This window comes from Lithobates pipiens, unplaced genomic scaffold (assembly GCF_037356315.1).
Source record: "Lithobates pipiens isolate NorthernLeopardFrog02 unplaced genomic scaffold, aLitPip1_a1.2 Scaffold_11, whole genome shotgun sequence".
Classification (NCBI taxonomy): domain Eukaryota; kingdom Metazoa; phylum Chordata; class Amphibia; order Anura; family Ranidae; genus Lithobates; species Lithobates pipiens.
Genome location: NW_027507696.1, coordinates 27,140,638 through 27,156,496, shown reverse-complemented (window position 1 = coordinate 27,156,496; position 15,859 = coordinate 27,140,638). Strand labels below are relative to the sequence as shown.

Sequence of the window (15,859 nt, the reverse complement as noted above, 5' to 3'; positions counted from 1 at the left end):
AAAGTGCACTTGTAAGCCCTTGTACACACGGTCGGAGAATCAGTCAGAATGTGTCCTATCGGACCGTGTCATCGGATAATCCGACTGTGTGTGGTATGCATCGGACTGATTCCGTCGGAATATCCGTCGGACCCAATTTTCCAACATGTTGGAAATATTTCCAGACCAACTGGTTCGATCGGACATACTCCGATCATGTGTAGAGAATTTTGATCGGACCAAGTGCCACGCATGCTCATATCAAATTCCTACATCAAAGCTATTGGCTACTAGCCTGAATGTAGTCCCATCGTAACAAAATTACGTCATCACGTTCTGAATGATTGGATTTTTCGACAACTTAGTCCGACCGTGTGTATGCAACAGTTTTGGACAAGATCCGATGGATTTGGTTGTCGAAATCTCCGACCGTGTGTACAGGGGCTAAGACGCTGCGCAAATATGGTATGACAAAGTATTGCAAGGACCGCCATTTTATTCTCAAGGGTGTTAGAAAAAAACATGTATAAAATTTGGGGGGTCTAAGTAAATTTCTACCAAAAAAACAAAACAAAAAAAAAAAAAAAAACACGTTTTTAACTTCTAATCAACACATCTCAGAAAAAGACTCAGTCCTTAAGTGGTTAATGACTTTAGTTTCAGTAAAAGAAAGCTGCCTAGATAGACAGACACACCTTTGTTTTTTTGCTAATGCCTAAAAAAAAATAAAAATAAATAAAAAATTGTATAATCTTTATAAATATATTGAGGAGTAAATGAAGGGGGCGAAGTGCGTCTCCTGCAAGAATACATCAGCGCCTAAGGATGGGGAATATGTGAATGTCTTAACTTGTTTGGAAGGCGACCCTAAGACCCCATTCACACCTGAGCATTTTGTAGCTTGAAGCCTGAAGCTGCAAAACGCTAGAGGGGAAAAATCTATTATTCTCAATGGAGATGGTTCACATCTCCACTCCATGTTGCCTGAAGCCAAACGCCTGAAGCTCAAACAAGTTCCGGACCCTTTTTTGTCGCTCGAATCGAGCAGATTTTGGCGTTTTTCTTCTTTTAACATTGGTGACCTTTTGCCCTGCACAAAATAGCGGCAAAAAAACGCTGCAAAATCGCGGTAAATTTGCGCGATTTTCTGCTTGAAACCGCTACACTCAGGTGTGAATGCAGCCTAAGCCCTCAGATTCACTTTAATTTGTATTAAAGGAGAAATATGGCCAAAGTTAATTTACTTCGCCTAAGGGCTAAAGTCGGCTGACATCACTCAGCTGGTCCAGGCTCTAGATCAATCCCACCTTTACAGATGCCTGGACCAGCAGCTGGCTCAGCCTCTCAGAGAGCCACTGGGAAACTGAGCCAGCTGCTCCCGACCCCTCCACAACCCATCGTTCCAGTGCGTGGGGCAGGGCAGGGAGCCCGTGACTGACAGTGGAGGGGGTGAACTGAGTAGTCAGTGGTCTTTGATCACTGTGCAGAGCCAGCGGTGGGGGTGGGGGGGTTGGTCAGGAGCAACATCGATTCAATCGGATTCTAGATGGATGTCATGTGTTGTGTATTTGCATTATATTTTCGGACGACAACTGAACAGACTAAACAAAAACCCTACGAGGAAAATTTTCATGCATGTCCGATCGCATAATATCTGAGGAACTGTCCTGATCGGCTCTGGAGAGCTCTGTACCAACGATCCGATTACGGTATTTTTGTCTGATTTTCGGACTGTGTGTACGGGCCATTGGCCTCCCAAAAAATGTCCCTTCTCCATTCTGTTGTGGCGAAGAAAGATTTAACTGCACACTAACACACACGAGACAAGTCAGCAATATCCGTCTTTCTATCTGGAATAGTCTCTATTGATTCATAAGGCCAAATGCTATGGTACGATTACAGTATGCATTAAAAACTTTATGCACATTGAAATAAAAAACACAAAAAAGGTTCTCATAACTATGAAGGTATCTAAAAGGAGTTTCTCTTTATTAAGGGATGGCTGCTACTTGGTGACGTGAATTGTTGCTAAGCAGCAACAGTGACCTACAAGACTGTCAGACTGTATTAGCTCTGTCAACACAATTGATATGGGAAAGATATATGCAGGTCACCCTGGGTTCTTTTTTCACAATTAAAACTGTATTATAAATCTGTGGATAGCTGCTAAATGCAGTTGTGCGGTTTTAATTTTCATCACTTTTAGTCTGTATATTAATGAGCAAGATCCAGCTTGCCAACTCTCTAACACAATTAAAACAAATTCCCTGCTGCTTTGCACTGCAAGTACACAGGGTAATGTAAAAGCAAGGTGTGAGCATAGAAACCATAACAAACGCCATCTAATTTAAAAGCAGGATGTTGGCATGACCTCAAAAACCAAACAAAAAAACAGCCACATAAGCAGAGTTTTACTTTTTTTTGGGAAGTAATGCGCTATAGATACAAACAAATGCTCTATAAAAGGCTGCATTCATACCTGAGCGTACCATTTTCAGGCGGAAAGCCATGCGTTTTTTGCCGCGAGTTTGTACAGGTCAAAAAAATCAGCAATGTAAGACCCCTTTCCGCTCAGCGGAATACACCAGGTCTGTCTCTACCCGCTGAATCCTATGGAGGGATGGGACAAAAACAAACAGCATGGCCGTTTTCATCAGATCTCATCCGATCCACCAGACGGGTGGCTGAACGTATCGCCATACGTCTGTCTTGAGTGGATCAGATGGTGGATGTCAGCGGACACATCTCTGCCAACACCCCCCTGCCCATAGAAGTCAATAGGTGGCCTGCTCGGATCCGCCTGAAAAATGGACACGCGGATCTGAGCAGGCTTATCGTGTGAAAGGGCCTAAAAAGCAGAAAACCGCCTGTAATCTGCCAAAAAAGAAGCTCATATACTTTGAGCTTCAGGCAACAGAACACTTGGATGTGAACAAGGGCTATTTAAATTAATGGGATTTTGCTTGTTGAGAGTTTTTGAAATGGGAATTTTACGAGCTGAAAACGGTCAGGTATGAATGCATCCTAAAAATCAAAGCCTATAAACAATATATTTGCTCAAGGCTGGCCATACATTATACAAATGTTCTTATTTAATTTCATTTAGATTAAGGCCTCTTTCACACTGACGTCCCGTTCAGGCCCGCCTGTCAGTTTTTCAGGTGGACCTGAACGGGTGCTCCATAGAGGTCTATGGAGCGTCGGATGTCAGCGGTGACATGTCCGCTGACATCCGACCCGCTCCGATCCGAAAAAGTGTAACGGAGGAAAAAGCTATTTTTCCATCCGTCTGCGGATCGGATCGGGTGACTATGGGCACTGCGGTCCGTCGTCATCCGATCTCCCATAGGGGAGAGCGGCGCTGTGACAGATCCGTCCCTGCGCAGTGTGCAGAGACGGACCGGTCATCTCCCTGCTCAGCGGGGATCGACGGAGTGATCCCCGCTGAGCAAACGAATATCCACGGGGCGGATCAGAACTGATCCGCCCCGTGTGAAAAGACCCTTACTTTCAACTATGTAGTGCAAGGGCCTCCCTGATTGTATAGCAATTGAAAGTGTTTAGGTTTGACCTCATATATGGTTTTGGTAAATCAAAAAGGAAAAAATTGTACAAAAAAGAACATTGTAAAATGTATGACCAGCCAATGTGTGCCACTGCCCCCAGAAACAAAAAAGCAAGAAATGGTTTCAAACTCAGGTGCTCTTTGCAGGAGATGCATTCTTCCACCCATCAAAAAAAAGCACTACAATCCTTGCAATGCTAATAGGGAATTATAACTATACCTACTGCTAGGTCCTATACAGACAGTGATGAACACCACACACCAGCTGTGATAAGTATGAATCATTGTCACTGTCTAACGATGCCCAGCATTAATGCAGATGAAATGGAATAGCAGGTATCCAATGTAGTTGGAAACCTTGCAATGCAATTCAGAAGCCTCCCCCAGCACCTTTATACGACCATTGGCTTGAATGTTATAGCCACAGTAAGATAAAAAGTAGTGTTACTGTAACATTATCATAATTACTAAGACTGACTGCACAAAAGCTACCATTCTGCCTACTTTTATTTGGGTCTCTGGCCCAAGAAATCAATTCACCTTTTAAATGTACAGACAGCAAGAATGGCAAAAGTAATGAGTTTGGCTTGGAGAAGCAGACCTTCTGGTCTCGTGTGTGAATCATGTGAGCTTGTCAGTGTGGCTGGCTACAGACGTCCATGGTACCATTACAGAAGCAGTACTAAGGAGATTACAGCAGTAAATCAGGTCTCACAACACAGCAGGCTCTGTCTGCAGCAAGCAGCACACACATCTCAAAATTATTTACTTGGTGTGCTTTTTGTATAAAAAAAAACAAGATGAGAGCAAGCCAAATGAAACAGATAAACAGTATAGTTAGATGTACTACTGTAGAAGAAACAAAACTATACACAATATTTTATTTGACAACCAAAAGGAAAGAAGAAGCGAATAGCAAAATACGACTTGGAATGCATGTATTTATAGCAAGTAGGAGTAAAAACAATGACTTCCTCCCACACAAATATTCTGCTACACCCTTCCGCTTTTCTTTTCCTCCTGTGTGGCTGCTTGTTGGAACGATAAAAATCCTCCAACATCTCAAATTCCAATTCCGTGGCCGAAAACTTAAACCTATGCAATTTCACTTGTTTCATTTATTACAGGTATTTATATAGCGCTGTTAATTTACGCCACATTTTGCACGGGCGTTAATTGTTCACGAGTGTTAACTCGTCTGCTGTTAATACATTCTATTGGCCAGAATTCTGACCATTAGAATGTATTAACGCAGATACACACCTTGCGTTAAAACTAGTTAAGGAGCATTTTTTATGCTCGAAAACTTCTCTCCAAAATGCCCATGTGATGTTATTTTTTGCCTGTAAACTCCCCAGCCACTAAACTACTAAAAACGCCTATAGTGTGCAAGGACACACAGGCTAACATGGAGTGAAGTTAAAAGAGAAGTATGGCCACAGCTTTTTTGGCTATACTTCTATGGATCACAGGAGTGCAGCTCGTTCTGCACTCCTGTGACCCGTTTTCAGCCAACATCCAGTTCAGGCTAGGGAAAGTTGACTTTACAGTTGGGATCCATTCAGATCCCTGGATTGGCATATAGATCAGCCTCTCAGCTCCCCCGCTGGGGGAAAGAGCCAGCCACTCCCTCCCCCTCTACAGCCCAATGTTCCAGTGAGTGCTGGAGGGGTAGAGCAGAGAGCTGGTGACTCACAGTCACGTCTCTCTGCTCAGTGTGGAGGGGTAGGACTGAGTGATGTTTGATTAGCAGCATTTGATCGCTCAATTCTCACTGCAGACGTGGCAGTGGATCGATGCTACATCCACCTAGGTGAGTATAAGCCTTTTTTTTTTATAGACCCCATACTACGCTTTTAAACAGTCATAGGAAAAAAAAAAAGCTCAAAAACCTGAAGAAGCAGCTTTTTTGAGCTGCAACGTGCCTGAGGCCTTACAGGTGTTTGCTTTTTTTCTGCCTCTAAACACAGACGTTTACAGGTGCCAGAGAAAAAAAATAAAATAGAATAAAATCAGTTGTGTATTCAGGAGAGGAGAGTTTGAGCAAGAAAAAAAAAAAAAAAAAAAAAAAAAAAACACACACTTGGCACTTCTAAACACCTGTAAATGCACAATGCTAGGCGCATTTAGTGCTTGAGCATTCCAATGACCAGAATAAATTAATATTCTGGAAAATGGAATGAAAGAATGAATGATCAAATGCTTGACGTGCCTGAATGCATTTTCAAAACGTGGCTTTAGGCTCACTTTTTAAGCTGCTTTTCTCCTGCCAGGAGCAAGGGCTTTCAGAGGAGCTGAGCAAACGCCCAGTATGCAGAGAAGCCCAGAGGGCAGCTGACAAGTCACAGCATATCACCTTCTATCTGATTTTCATGCAAAGATTTTGCTTTGTCTGCGGCTACCTGAGCAACGTAATACGTCTTTGTTCTACAATACCAACTATGAAACTATGTTTGCATTAAGACAAAACATAAAATGTGTACTTCAAACTTGAATCATGTTATTTTCTATTAAACGTGTGCTGTAAAACGCACAACCGCTTTATTAGATTCCTATCTGCCAGACAGGAAGGGTGGGATACTCTATAGTCTTTACAGCATGAAATGGATATAAAAAAAAAAAGTAACAATATACAGGAAGAAAGAGAATCACCACATCATAATTAACTCCTTCACTTACAAGTAAAGTGAACCCTGGACACACTAGAACTTGGACAACCTGCCTTGAAAACGATCACAGCACAAGCTGCTAGAGCCGTTAGTTACGGCATTATATCGCCCCTAAATGCTTAATATTTACAAGCTTCCGTGACTGGACTAAAAGTAAAAAACATGTTAGGCACCATTCACATAAGGGCATTTGAAGTCCAGGCTGGCGATTCTGCCAGAGATTCCAAATTGTGGCAGAATGTGCAACACGCAATTCTTTTGGGTGAAAAACAAGCATAGGACATCCATGGAAGCGGACGCCTACCCTACGCGTGACATACGTTTCTGCATCTAAATCGCACTTTAAAAATCATGACTAGGCACAGTCTTTACCACAACACAAGGTCTGAATGGGGTCTTACAAATGATTTCCAATCTCATTACCAGCAAAACAAACATCGTAACAAGTCACAGAAAGAAGCAGCTGTTCCCCCATTACTTTCCCATGTATATTTGCCATCTCTCAGGTTTAGGTCCAGCCTATAAATAGGAGGAAAAGCCTAGAGGAGCGAGGATGACCATTGTCAGTGGTACGGAAAGGGTAGGAGAACTCCCAAACGATTAGTTGTAATCCGAACAGAAATAAATAAAGAGGAAATCTTCCAATGAAGACACTTGTTCCAGATGCCCACTGTAAATTAAGAAACACTGCTCTAATACAAGGTACTGCAGCACCTTGGGGTGTACCCTGGGTTCCCCCAGAGTGCCATGAGCACAGGACCATGTTTGCCCTGAACCAGCATCATAAGTTACCATGGTGTGGGAAACCAGCTGCCAGCACCATAACATCCAATGACATTTTAGGGCCAAAAAGCACAGCTTCATTGGTTGCATTGGTAATGCTGGCCACTTACCCACACTAAGACAATGCATGACTCTGTCCAGGTCAGGAGGCATGCAGGGCTGCTCCCAACAAGCAAAAGATAGAAGTTCACCTTCTTTAGTTATCTGTGTCACCTCATGCCCTATGCCACACTGCTGGAGCCAAATGATAAGGCTCTGACGTGAAGAGGGGAATATGTAAATGGGGGCGCACTGAAGTAGGGGGGACTGAGTGATGGGGAGTGTGACTAGGGGTTCTGTGGGGGGACTCTGTGTCGATAGGGCGACTCTAATGTATTAGAGTGCTCTCATGTATAGGGGAGCTTCTGATATGCTAATCTCACTAACATGTGCATAGGCTCACGTTTCCCATTGTTAAAGAGGTTGTAAACCCTTACAACCAACTTCGACCTACAGGTAAGGCTAGATTAAGGCTTACCTGTAGGTCCAAGAAATATCTCCTAAACCTACACGTTTTAGGAGATATTTACCCGAAGACAGCCACCGCTGTCTCCGGCGCATGCGCCAAAGACAGTGGCACGCAGGTGCACTGGGCAGGCCACAGATCGCGGCGATAAGCCGCGAGTGTCGGCTCCCGTGCGCATGCACGGGAGTGAGGTCATCGCGGCTCCGGCAAATCACAGCGCCAGAGCAGCGAGACCCGGAAGTCGCCACAGGATACATGGCAGTGGCGAAGAGGAAGACGGAGGACCGCTTCGAGGGCTTCTTTCTCAGGTCTCATGCATACTAGCTCATTATGCCTTTGCCTTACAGGGTGTGTTTTTCTTTAAAAAAAAAAAAATGTTGCCTTTGCTTCCTCTTTAAGGCAGAACCTTTTCCTGTGTTTAGATTCTCTGACTTTAAAGAAGGTTTAAACGTATTTATTTGCTACTGCGAATGCTAATTTTTCCCAATATGGTAAACATATCCAAATGTTGAGCTTGTAAATGTTTCTAGTGTCAAGTGTACAAATGTATAATGTAAATAGACCAAAAGGTGTGGTTAAAGCGGGAGACCGCCGGGGAGTTCTGCCATTTTTTTTTTTTTTTTTTTTTTTTTAAAACCAGCAGCTACAAATACTGCAGCTGCTGACTTTTAAAATAAGGACACTTACCCGCCCAGCGCCCGCGATGTCGGCACCCGAAGCCAATCTCTCGATCGTCTCTCGGGTGCTGCCGCCGCCATCTTGGGTATGGGAATCAGGAAGTGGAGCCTTGCGGCTTCATTTCCCAGTTCCCTACTGCGCATGCGCGAGTCGCGCTGCGCAAGAAGGATGGTCCCGCTGTCTCTGGGATCCGTGTGTTTCCCAGCAGGCATCGGGGGACTTTCGGAAAGGGGCGTAGATTCTGCAGAATCTACGCCCCTTTCCGCAGATAGCTATGCCAGAAGTGGGTGCAGATACCTGTACTGTACAGGTACCTGCACCCCCCTCCCCCCTGAAAGGTGCCAATTGTGGCGCCAGAGGGGGGGGAGGATTCCAATGAGCGGAAGGTCCACTTTAGGGTGGACCTCCGCTTTAAGAATGTTTATGTGGACTGAATGGTTTTTAAAGGATAGTGTGCATGAGGTCAAAGTTTTTTCTACCATAACCTTGCAGGTTCTGGGACACAATGACTGCACATTTTCATTTCTTAGATTAGCTCATGTCGAACAAGAACTGTGGTAAGAACAAGGTGAAATCTAAATGCAATCCCTTTTTCTACTATGAATTCATATACACAGTTGTAAATGCACAAGGTTTTTTTTTTACCTTTATGCATAAAAGGTAAAAACCCTCTGCACAGCAGCAGCGCCCACCCCCCCCCCCCCCTCTCGATTCAGCAATGTCCACAAGAGCCTTTACTATCCAGGGACTCACACTCCTGGTTGGCTTTTGGCAGCAACGGAAGCCATTGGCTTCCGTTGCTGTCAATTACAACCAGTGAGCCAATCAGAAGGAGTGGCGGGGCCAATCCGCGGCTCCTTGTGTGAATGGAGACACAGAGCTACGGCTCGGGAGTGCACCTCCTTGGTTGCCGCTTGCTGCAGGGGCACCCAGCAGGAGGGAGGAGGGAGGAGCCAGAAGGGCTGGCATGGGACCATAGAAAAGGAAGATATGGGCTGCTCTGTGTAAAACCATTGCACAGAGCAGGCAAGTAGAAAAAAAATGTTCCCCTAAAACAACAAACAAGACTAATATCACTTTCATGATGCCAGAACTCTGCCTACATCAGCCAGAGCTACCCCATACCCACTGCCTATAAAGCTGAGACTTCACTCAAATGGGCATATAGAACAAGCATTTATTTTACATTTTAAAGCCAATGTGCCAAAAGTGAATGGTGAAGTTCACACACCAAAATCATATACTGTTATTACTTTCTCATTCTTTTTGGCTTTCAACAATTGAAAAGCTTTGCAAGTAGTCAATGCCTATGTATAAAATATAGCACTACCCTATAAACAAAAACCTATGGCAAACAATCATAGGAAACAGTGATAATATGTGAAGTACAATCTCTTTGATAAATAAGTCCCAGCAAACAATACTGCAGATCAATGCTCAGCTTTACTCCTTGTCATCCCCAATAGAAGCTCACAAGATGAGCAGACATCCAAGCTATGGATAGGTCAAAACAGGCTCAAGTATTTTCTAAGAGTAACCAAGTTTTCGCTTTAACGCACAGCGCACTGCTGAGTCCATACAACATGTACATGTCAACTTAAATAAAAGAAAGGGACTTTTAAAGAATTTTATTGAATTTAGGTCAAGTAGGTACATAAATGTAGCCCCATCTACCTAAAGGTAGGTGCTAGAATAGGATTTTTGCTAAGTTTAGGAAGTACAGGTAAATTTACGCAGGGTAACTGAGATTTTGGGACTGGGAGTGTACAGTGCAGTCAGTGGTGGATGTGATCACCTGTGCTCCGATTCAGAGATGCCTCCCCTGTTTCCAGAGAGATGGTTCTGGAATAGGGGTTGGACCTGAAGTCAGTGGCAGGCAGCTCATTTGAGGAGATCTGACCAATTGCCTCTTGGTGTTGGCAGAGGGACAGGCCTTTCATATAAGCTGAGGTCAAATGCTGCCAGGGAGGAGTTCTGAAGTGCAGGAAAAGACAGCATGGAGTATGGAGTTGCTGTTACAGGCATCTCCACGCGGGTATGCGTCGAGCATGGAGGGGGGATGGAGAAACTGCTAGGAGGGAGCCTAGATAAAGATCTTTGTCTCTGAAAGGGTAGAAGTAGTAGTAAAACGGAAGAGAGTAGATCAGCATTCTGTGAACAGGGACACAGAACTGCCAAATAGCCAAAGGTCAGTGTGAACGGAACAGGAGAGAAAAAAAGTTATCAAAAGTAGTGCAGAATGCTGTGGCCGAGGAACGCAGCATTGACAAAGGACTGGCTAGGAACAGTAGTCTGCCTATTACCATGTGTCAGGCCTTTGGGGGGGGGGGGGGGGGGGGGGGGGGAGGTATCTCTGGTCTGGTTAGCACATTGGTAATACCTTCCAAAAGACTGTATGGCTGTCTGTTTCATTGAGCCATTGGAAGAGGCTGTGTAGGCTTTTGGTTCTTTGATTCTGAGGCAATACCATTATAGTCTGCAAGGTGGAATTATTCAGAGTGATCCTTTCTTGTCACAATGGAAGTGAAGAAATTGTGTTTCAGTAGTAGGAAACTTGGAATACTAGATGTGCATCAATTTTCAAGCCAAGGCTGCCAAGTAGCGTTTTGCAATACACCAAATGCTATGGGCATCTCATATCACCCCTTGTTCCACCCAAGTTGTATCCTGCAATAAACTTAACAAAACTGTGCAAACGACTGTTCATTGTCTTCACTGATAGATGAGGGTCTGGCGGCAGGGTGATTGGCGGATTTGCTAATTAACCAAGTGGTGAGGCCACTGCTATGAGAACCGTTGCGAATCGCATACATGGGGCAACAAACATATGAACAATCACATCATGATACTGGATGAGTAAAAACATGGGTTTGCACAAGATATACGTACGAGTAACTACAAGTATAGATTACAAACAACAGTAAAGGAGCAATTAATCATCGCTGGTGAATTTGATAGAAAGGGACTTTTTACAGTGCAAACCAGTATATAAAGTCAGTATGCTAATTCCAATCAAACTCAAGTTTTGTAAATGCAAAAGGCAAAAGAAAAAACACAGGCACTGACATAAGAGGGTTATGCAACCAAATATGCTAAAAGTTCAAAATTCTTTCAGAATTTTTACAGCCCTGTATCTGATATGTTATCCTGTTAGGTTAAAAAATGTCAATTTTTAACCTGTTCATTTCCAAAGCAATACTGCTAAGCCAGTGGTCTCTGAGGTCTAATATGCTTCCATAAACGGCTCCCATTTTGGAACATACAAGGATGCCCATAAACCTTAATATGAAAAATACTGCTTTGGAGGACAAATGTAAAAACAAGCATAACACTACAAAAATAAATAAATAAATGTACTCAGGCACATTTTTGGGGTCAGTCGTGGTGCAAGTCAAAGGATAAAAGCCGCAAGCGGGTCATGTGCATGGCCATTGGTGGGAAGAATTCAAGGCATGTCAGATTATCAGGAAATCTCTGAAAAAAGTAAGGATTTCAGACAACAGTGATCACCAAAAGAACCCTATATACAGGATAGGCCATAGCAAATAGTGCCTGTAATTTGTATATGCCTGAATATGTGATCTTCAAAGAACTAGGTTTCAAAAGTCTAATAAAAACAGACTATGAATCAGGTCATTTCTCAACCCTTTGGCTCCATGCACACTGAAGCTCAAAAAAGCTTTTTCTGGATGCCAGATTGCTGGCAGAAAACGCTGGTTGAAAAACTTGCTTTTAACAGCGTTTTGTACTAGCGTTTATTAGCGTTTATGGGCGTTTTCAATAAAAATACACAGAGGACACTCCAAAAATCCCACAGTACATTCCAAACTCCCACAATGCATTGAAAAAATAGAATGCCGAACACTAATTAACGCGCGTTTATCAGCGTTTGACATTTTTTGGCGGTGAAAAACGGCACTTTGAATGCAAATTTCTGGCGTTCAGAAAAAAGCCCATAAACTCCACTGCTCATTAAAGCGGAAAAACTTCCATGTGTGCATGGACACATAGGCTAACAGAGTGGAGTTTATGGGCTTTTAAAAAAAACGCCCAAACTCCAATAAACTGCAGTTGATCAGCTCCAGTGTGCATGGAGCCTTTGGCTCCATGAAACCATCTGTTCTCTCAAGAGTAAAAAAACGCTCATATAGAGCATTTTTTGTAAAAAGTTTAGACACGTTTAGGAGAGTTTTACATTTTTCTGCCAGTAAGCTCCAATCAAACACAAACCAGAAGGTTTTTTTTTCTGCCACTAAACGAACTCAAAATTTGCCTCTTAACATCCTAATGTACATGGACACATAGGAAAACATTGAGCTGCTTCTACAGGCACAACATAAAACTCCTGTAGAAGCAGCAACTTTTAAGCCAATGTGCATGGATCCTGTGGGTAATATTTATAGGGCCCCTCTATTCCCCAGTCAGACATGTAAAAGAAATCAAAACTAAAGCTGAAATGAAACTGCAAGCAGGCAGCTCTTTATTGTAGAAGAGACATGCTTTGTCTCCTCTGCAATAAGACAATAACTTGCCTGCTCACAGTCTTCTAATGAAGGTCTATGGAGCCGTGTAGGTGCAACTCAGCAGGCGTTCCTGGAGCACTCATTGTATCATAATGTAACAGAATAAACAAGGAGGTGAGGGTGCACTTTATAGAGTGGTGCGGAGTCTCCATGAAGCATGTTGGATTAGAACATTTATTTTTTGCATATATATATATACATACATACATACATACATATACACACACATATATATTCATATATACATACATACACATATACATACAAATGGACTAGAATTTTGTGCATGTGGATTTAGTTTCTATATTTGGTTCGCCAGCAGCGATATCACATTTTATTACTTGACTGTGTCATAATGTCCCCCATTTGCAAGCACGGGATGGGATGATGCCATCCTCTGCTGGCCAATTAAAAGACTAAAAACTCAGTACCCATGGGTGCAATGCATCACTGGGAGGGGACTATTTTGTGGGGTTCAGTTCCACTTTAACCACTTCAGGACCGCCGTATTGCCATTGTACGTCAGCACAATGGCACAGGCAGGCACAATCACGTAGATTTACGTGATTGCCTTCCAGCGGGTGGGGGGTCCGATCGGACCCCCTCCCGCTGTTTACGGCGGTCCGATTCGGTCCAGGAGCGCTCCGTGATGAGGGGATGGCCGTTGGTTTTCGGCCACCCCCTCTGGATCGCTCCTGGCCAATGAGAAGCTTCCTCCCCTGTGTATTGTTTACACAGGAAGGAGGAAGTGATGTCATTCTCCTCGGGGCGGTCTTTTTGACCGGACTACGAGGAGAAGACTAATAGTAAGTGTGCACCAACACTACACTGACATGTAGGTACACACAGGCACACAAACCACCCCCCCCCCCCGATCCCCCCCCGCCCCCCCTCCCCCCCCAGTCACAGTGTCACTGATTGCATTGATCATTTCTTTACTGATCAATGCATTCAGTGTCAGTTGTGACAGTAAAAACTGTCAGGACAGTTAGTGTTAGGTCCAGGGTAGCCCCCTATCACCCCCCAATAAAAATTTAACCCCCTGATTTCCCCTAGAGTTAACCCTTTCACCCCCTTTTGCCAGTGTCACTAAGCGATCATTTTTCTGATCGCTGCATGTGTCGCTAGGTAGCTAGTTATTTTTTTAGGTTCACCGCCAGGTTTTTATATCGCTAGGTACCCCGATATACTACCCAATAATGGTTTTAACCCCCTGATTGCCGCTAGTTAACCCTTTCACCCCCTTTTGCCAGTGTCACTAAGCGATCATTTTTCTGATCGCTGCATTAGTGTCGCTACAGTCGCTAGGTAGCTAGTTATTTTTTTAGGTTCACCGCCAGGTTTTTATAGCGCTAGGTACCCCGATATACTACCCAATAATGGTTTTAACCCCCTGATTGCCGCTAGTTAACCCTTTCACCCCCTTTTGCCAGTGTCACTAAGCGATCATTTTTTTGATCGCTGCATGTGTCGCTAGGTAGCTAGTTATTTTTTTAGGTTCACCGCCAGGTTTTTATATCGCTAGGTACCCCGATATACTACCCAATAATGGTTTTAACCCCCTGATTTCCGCTAGTTAACCCTTTCACCCCCTTTTGCCAGTGTCACTAAGCGATAATTTTTCTGAACGCTGCATCAGTGTCGCTAGGTAGCTAGTTATTTTTTTAGGTTCACCGCCAGGTTTTTATAGCGCTAGGTACCCCGATATACTACCCAATAATGGTTTTAACCCCCTGATTGCTGCTAGTTAACCCTTTCACCCCCTTTCACCAGCGATCACAGTATAAGTGTCACTGGTGACGCTGGTTAGCCAGTTAGTTATTTAGGTTCCCCGTCAGGTTTTTATATAGCGCCAGGGACCCCCATATACTACCTAATAAAAATGTAAACCCCCTGATTGCCCCTAGTTAACCCTTTCACCACTGATCACCGTATAAGTGTTACGGGTGACTCTGGTTAGTTTGTTTTTTATATATAATCCGGAAGGCAGTGCTTGGTTTTCGGGGTCCCGTACGTGGCTAGGCTCCCAAAAAGTCCCCCACATGTGGTATCCCCGTACTCGGGAGAAGCAGCAGAATTTATTTTGGGGTGTAATTTGACTTCTGCCCATAGCATGTGTGAGCAATATATCATTTAGTGACAACTTTGTGCAAAAAAAAAAAAAAAAGTTTGTAATATTCCCGCAACTTTTGGCAAAATATAAAATATTCCATGGACTCAACATGCCTCTCAGTAAATAGCTTGGGGTGTCTACTTTCCAAAATGGGGTCATTTGGGGGGGTTTTGTGCTATTTTGGCATTTTATGGCCTTCGAAACTGTGATAGGTAGTGAGGAGTTAAATCAAAAATTTGCACCCTTAGAAATCCTGAAGGTGGCGATTGGTTTTCGGGGTGCCGTGCGCGACTAGACTCCCAAAAAGTCCCACACATGTGGTATCCCCGTACTCAGGAGAAGCAGCAGAATGTATTTTGGGGTGTCATTTCACATATGCCCATAGCATGTGTGAGCAATATATCATTTAGTGACAACTTGGTACAAAAAAAAAAAAAGTTTGTAATATTCCCGCAACTTTTGGCAAAATATAAAATATTCCATGGACTCAACATGCCTCTCAGTAAATAGCTTGGGGTGTCTACTTTCCAAAATGGGGTCATTTGGGGGGGTTTTGTGCTATTTTGGCATTTTATGGCGTTCGAAACTGTGATAGGTAGTGAGGAGTTAAATCAAAAATTTGCACCCTTAGAAATCCTGAAGGTGGTGATTGGTTTTCGGGGTGCCGTGCGCGACTAGACTCCCAAAAAGTCCCACACATGTGGTATCCCCATACTCGGGAGAAGTAGCGGAATATATTCCACATATAACCATGGCATGTGTGAGCAATATATCATTTAGTGACAACTTTTTGTAAAAAAATTTTTTTTTTTTTTTTTTGTCATTATTTAATCCCTTAGGACAAAAAAAAATAAATATTCAATGGGCTCAACATACCCATCAGCAATTTCCTTGGGGTGTCTACTTTCCAAAATGGGGTCATTTGGGGGGGATTTGTACTGCCCTGCCATTTTAGCACCTCAAGAAATGAGATCGGCAGTCATAAATTAAAAGCTGTGTAAATTCCAGAAAATGTACTCTAGTTTGTAGACGCTATAACTTTTG

General features: G+C 43.5%; 1 protein-coding gene across 1 annotated transcript in view; it reads right to left on the bottom strand.

Annotated features, from left to right (window-relative positions):
• Positions 1–15,859, bottom strand: part of LOC143961017 (hippocampus abundant transcript 1 protein-like) — a 106,586-nt gene that overhangs the window by 70,759 nt on the left and 19,968 nt on the right. The window lies entirely within an intron of this gene.